Source organism: Bidens hawaiensis, unplaced genomic scaffold, assembly GCF_021521415.1.
Source record: "Bidens hawaiensis isolate Kalapana, Puna unplaced genomic scaffold, B.hawaiensis_p1.1 tig00005780_1, whole genome shotgun sequence".
NCBI classification, from domain to species: Eukaryota; Viridiplantae; Streptophyta; class Magnoliopsida; order Asterales; family Asteraceae; genus Bidens; species Bidens hawaiensis.
Genome location: NW_027491379.1, coordinates 302,200 through 308,237, shown reverse-complemented (window position 1 = coordinate 308,237; position 6,038 = coordinate 302,200). Strand labels below are relative to the sequence as shown.

At 35.9% G+C, this 6,038-nt stretch overlaps 1 pseudogene; it reads right to left on the bottom strand.

Moving 5' to 3' along the window:
- Positions 1-345: 345 nt before the first annotated feature.
- Positions 346-1,729, bottom strand: LOC143630662 (LRR receptor-like serine/threonine-protein kinase FLS2 pseudogene; annotated as a pseudogene).
- Between the last annotated feature and the right edge of the window lie 4,309 nt (positions 1,730-6,038).

The following is a 6,038-nucleotide window of genomic DNA, read 5'->3' as shown; positions in this document are numbered from 1 at the left end:
GGGTAAAAACAAAGAGTTAAATTCATAAATTGGTTTATGGGCAAAATGGTAAAAGTAAATACTCTCTGTGCCATTTTGCTTAAACAGAGTAATGCTCACAGACAAATATGAAACTGCTACAATCTTGAAATGAAACTTGCAATTAATAACTCATATATGAGTTATAACTGAAGTTTCTTGCTGATCTTAGTAAGTGAAGATAAGATCTCGTTCATGTCCGGTCGATATTCTGGATCCGCTCGAGTGCAGGATAAAGCCAACTGAAGAATCTGTTTTACAACACCGTGTTTTGTGGGGAAATCGGAAGCCAATACAGGATCTAAAATTTCAATCAGCTCACCAATTTCATTTGAATGTACGTGTTCTATCAATTGTGGCAAAGTTCCCTCGTCTTCGGTGAGTCATGTTGGTCTTTTTCCGGTAAAAAAACTCCATAATTATCACTCCAAAGCTAAATTCATCCACTTTTGTTGTCACTTTTCGCATATACGCAAACTCTAACGGAATACAAAAATGCATTAGTGTAAACTTTTAGGTAAAATGTTATCTAAAAAGAGAGCTAGTGATGCATTACCTGGTGCCAAATAACCAATGGTGCCTTGAAATGCTGATGCAGAAGAAACATTGCCTCCATCCTTCTGATGAACTCCTAGAATCCGAGCGGTCCCAAAGTCGCTTACATGAGCATCCCATTTTTCATCGAGAAGAATGTTAGAAGGCTTTAAATCACAGTGAACTATCGGGAAATCATAGCCCGAATGTAAATAAACGAGTCCTCTAGAAACTGAAACCAACAGATTAACTCTCTCCAGAAGATTCCATCTTGATCGATCAATCCCAGAATCATGTATAATCTTGTCCAGATTACCATTTTCCATGTATTCAAGAACCAAAGCCTTTAGTTTCCTACTTTCCCATGCATAGCCAACCACTTTCACTAGATTTCTATGCCTCAGTTTTGCTAACGTGCTCATTTCTTTGTAGAAGCTCTTATCAGATTCTGTTGAAAAGTCTCTGAAATTCAAATTTTTTACTGCTATCATCCTTCCATCTGTTAGTCTACCCTTGTACACTGTGCTTAAACTGCTTGTGCCAAGAATGTTACTTTCACCAAATCCATTAGTGGCATCTTCGAGTTCTTTTCTGTCAAATCTTTCAAGAGTACACATTTGGGTGAATTGTAGTTCTTGGTCCCTAGATTTAACTTTCGTTTTTTGAACACGACAATGACATAAAACCGCCAAAAATAATACAAGAATCAAAGCCAGAGAGAGTATTGCTAGAATTATGACTTTTGTGGGTATTTGATAAGAATGATAGGCGCATGATTTGGTTCCGTTTGCAACACACAGAGACGGGTTTCCAATTAATCCTACTGCACTAGAGTTTTTGAAAAGTCCTTTATCGGGAACACGTCCTCCGAGGTGATTGAAGGAGAGGTTGAGGTGTTTCAATACGAAATTGTTGCCAAAGTTTTCAGGAATTGTGCCACTAAATTTGTTATGGGAAAGATCAAGTGAAGTAAGAAGTGTCACATTCGCCATGGTTTCGGGTATCTCTCCTTCCAACTGATTTCTTGAGAAATTTATGAACGAAAGAAGCTTGAGAGTAGGGAATATTTCATCAGAGACGGTACCAGAAAGCTGGTTTCTTGATAGATCAAGACTCTGCAGGTTTATGCAGTTCTGAATTGTTACGGGAATGCCTCCTGACAGATTATTGTTTGAGATATCAATGGCTTGTGTTAGTGCACGGTTTTGCGTCTTGAGTCTTTGTAATTATCGTTAACGTTTTTGTTTAATATTTAGTGTAATAATTTGTTTAATTATTATCTAGTTCGTTATGTATATAGTCTAGTTCGCTAGGAGATGTTAGCGAACTAAGACTTAACCTTATTCCCTCCTGATTCGTTAGGGGATGTTAAAGAATCAGGGGTGTTTCGTCCTATTTAATGTTTGTAACGGAGTAGGTTCTGGTTTGCTAGGAGATGTTAGCGAACCAGACCTGTCTTCTCTTTATAGTGAACCTTGTTCACTCATAAGATAAGTTTTGAGAGAGTTAATTATCGAATTGCTGTCAAATTGTTATCTCGATCTTTAACCTAATATTATACCAACTACTATAAACATATATATATATATACGGATATAACACTGAATCAAAGTTAATTATGAGCTAGATCTATTGATTAAGGTATTAATCGTATTAACACAGATCCGAGATCTGTTATAGTTATAGATTGGTTCCCGAGTTCCAACAAATGGTATGAGCTGTTGGTTGCTCAATTACACTTGATTTAGTGTTTAATTAGTTTTTGATATTGTTAGTTTTCTGTTTGAGTGAATTTATATCAATTTTTAGTTGACTGGATTGAATTATGGACGAATTGGATTGAATCTGTGTTAGTTAAGGTATTGGTACGGGTTTGTGAGTTGGAATTAAAGTTCGGATTGGTTTTGAGTGAATTGGTATTGGTTTTGGTTTAAGTCCGAAACAGAGTTCGTGTTGTGGTAAAATTGGATTGGTAATCAGAGTTGTTTGGTATCGAGGGTTTGCGTATTGGTTTCGCGATTGTGTTACGAGTATTTTGGTTGGTAACTTGTGTGTTTTGGTTTAGTATCGAGTTGGTAATACAAATTTCATGTTTCTGGGTTTCTAGGTTGATGTTCATCATTCCCAGTTTTTCTGGAAATTTTAGTTGAAGATTTGAAGATTCAAGGATGAAAATGATTCGCTATGTTGATTCGTTATCAATTTCACTTTGATTCGTTCATTAAACCTGTCAATTCGTTACTTATTTCTCGTAATTCGCTAGCTAGTTCGCTGCATTAGCTGATTCGTGTTATCTAATTCGCTGACTTGGTTAACTGATTCGTGAGACACGTGTCCACCTTGGGATTTGTGTCATAACCACCTTTGCCACGTGGCATTCAGTGTCAGAGTTTGTTACAGACGGTTGTAACAACCTGCTTCGTTATAGTTGATTCGCTATCAACTGTAACTGGTTCGTAATCTCATTTCGCTAAGTTTTCCTTGTTGATTCGTTACTAATTATCTTCTAATTCGCTAAGCTGATTCTTTGTGATTCGCTTAGTCATTCGTTGATTGATTCGTTAAACTCAATTCTGATTCGTTGTCTGATCAATCTTAACTTCGTTAAGATTTGATTCGTTATTTTATTGTTCACAGTTCACTACAACTGTTCACAGTTCGTTAAACCTTATTTGTTGTTTAATTCGTTACATCTTTGAATTTTAAAATTTGTCAAAAATGGGCGGTATGTATGCATTGGCGTCTCAAAACATGTTGTTGCAACAAATATTACAACTTGATACCGATATAGGTTCACATTCTAAATGTCCAAGATTGATGAAGTTTAGTGACTTTGCCAAGTGGGAACCTCGGTTTCGTGCACATTTGGGGCCTGTTCACCCTGATTGCTCATATTGTCTCGATGAAGTTTATAAGGAACCCTTAATTGGTGATGATACCATTGGTTTTGTTCCTAAAGTTGTTTCTCAATATTCTCAAGAAGAGAAGAAAGCTTTGGAGATTGAAACAAAAGCTTATTCCACTCTCACTATGGCATTGCCAGAAAATATCTTTCATCAAGTGGGTAATATTAAAAGATGTGCTTCTCTATTCTAACATCTTCATATGAGAAGTATGGGGAACACAGCTGAGAGTAAGAAAGTGATGCTCAAATTTCAGTTTCTAAACTTTAATTTGTTGAAGGGAGAAACGGTTGAAGAGATGATTACAAGGTTTATTCACTTAATTGCTGAAATGGACAAGATAAGTTGGAAATTTCTGAAACAGATAAAATTGACACTATTAAGAATGTGCTTCCAAGTTCTTATTCAACATTTCTCATGGTCTTAAAAGAGAATGACTACTTCTTGAACAAAGACTTGACTGCACTTGAATTTTTACAAAAGATAGAAGCTAGAGATAATGATCTTAAGTGTCAAAAATCTTCCAAGGAAAATCAAGATCCAGCTTTCTATGGTGGAAGTATGCCTCTTAGTTCATCAATTTCTCCAATCAATGCTTTTCTTACCCAAGCTGCAAGTGAAAAAGAATCAACTATGTTCAATGATCCGAAAGTTTGTTTCTATTCTGCTGGTAATTCTGGATTGTCGGGTGGTTCAGGAAGTTCAACTACTACAAATCCATTGGCTTCACCACCTAGTGTTAATATGAAGGAAGCTGAGCAAAACTTTGCTTTTCTGACAGCTTTCATGTCTTCATATGAAAACTTGGTAAGTAGTAAAATTGCCACAAGTGATTTAACTGATGAGGACTATGATCAGATAGATTCTGATGATTTGGAAATCATGGATTTAAAGTGGAACATGGTTATGATCGTCCGTAAGGTTAAAAGATTCATGCAGAGAACTGGTAAAGATCTTCCGGCTTTAAACAAGAAATTGGGTCGTGACAAATTGAAAGTAAAATGTTATAATTGTCAAGAATTTGGGCATTTCGCAAAGGAATGTGACAAACCAAAGAAAGAATACACTGGTTCTCGTGGTCAACATCAAAATTCTTCTACACCACGAGGTAGTGATGCTGAAAAGAAACCATCCTCTTCTACAACACAAGCAATGTTAGCAGATGGTAATGATTGGTCATAACGGTTACTATGTAATGATGCTCAGGCAAATTTGGTTATGTTTGGATTACATACAGATTGTCAAGATACAAGTGGGAGTGAGATGTCTTCTGATAATGATTTTGGATCTGATTCTGACGACTCTTGCGACAAGCCTCCAACAATATTTGCTTGCATGGCCAAAATCAATGAGGTTAGTCAGTCTATCTCTGCTACTTCATCTGTTAAAGTGTCATGTGTTGATTGTGAATCTAACAAACCTAAGTTAGAAGTTTTGAAAAGTCAAAATGATAATCTGGTAAGAGAAATTGCTTCTCTAAAGGATACTTATCGACAATCTCAAATGAGATCTCGAGAAAAGATTGAAGCATTGTCGACAAGTAACCACGATCTCAAAGCTGAGTTATCTGTGAAAATGACAATTAATGACCAAAAGTTTCAAGAAATTATGAAACATCGTTCAAAGATAACCGAGCTTGAGAATGAGGTTCTTGAGTTGAAGAACAAACTGGGAAAGTTTAGAAATTCTTCTTTTCTGTTGAATGAAATTATTGAAGTATCTGGTAAACAAAAGGACTCAAAGAAAGGTATTGGTTTTGTTGAAATTCTGCCTCCATTTCACAATGATTACAAAATTAATCCTTTTGCTAGAAAAGAAGATGATTTGATTGAGAAAGAAACTGTGATTTCTGAAAAACCTAAACCAGTTAACACAGTAAAATCAGCTAAAACGGAAACTGTTAAGACCCAGGTTGCTCCTCAAAAACCTCATGTTCAAAGTAAAAAGGTCTTTGTTGAGAATGATGACAAAGTGATTATCGAGGACGTGTTTGAACCTGAGATTATACACAAGAATAAGAACATCCCAAGTTCAAATCCTTATATACTTTGCGAACCTCAAGAATTTGAGGAAGCTGTGTATGGTTCATTCAAGTCTCACATGAAAATGAAGAACCGGTAAAAACTAAACCAGTAAAGGCAAAGAAGTCAGATAAACCAAAGATTTCTGATGAGGACTTAATGCGATTTGTTAATCCTCCTAGTTCTAAGCCTTCACCGGTTAGAGTTTTTAAATTAAAATGGATGGACACGATGTTCACAGAAAAAGATATTCCAATAAGCATCATTAAACCTGAACTTATTGAGAGTGTCTTTATCAATGAAACGTCACAGATTCAAGATCTTGAACGTCGATATGCTCAAGCGAAAACATCAATTCCATCTGACCCATTGACTAAGGCAAAGCAAGTTTTAAAACAAGCTAAGAAAACCAACTTTGTGAAGTCAACTGGGACAGATACATTGAAAAGTTTTTCAAATTGTTCTAATTTGGATTTTTACTTGAAAAAAGAAATCTGAATTATCTGATGAGTTTGCTAAGAGCATGACCAAGAATGTGAGCCATCATCAAACTTCTGCGTCA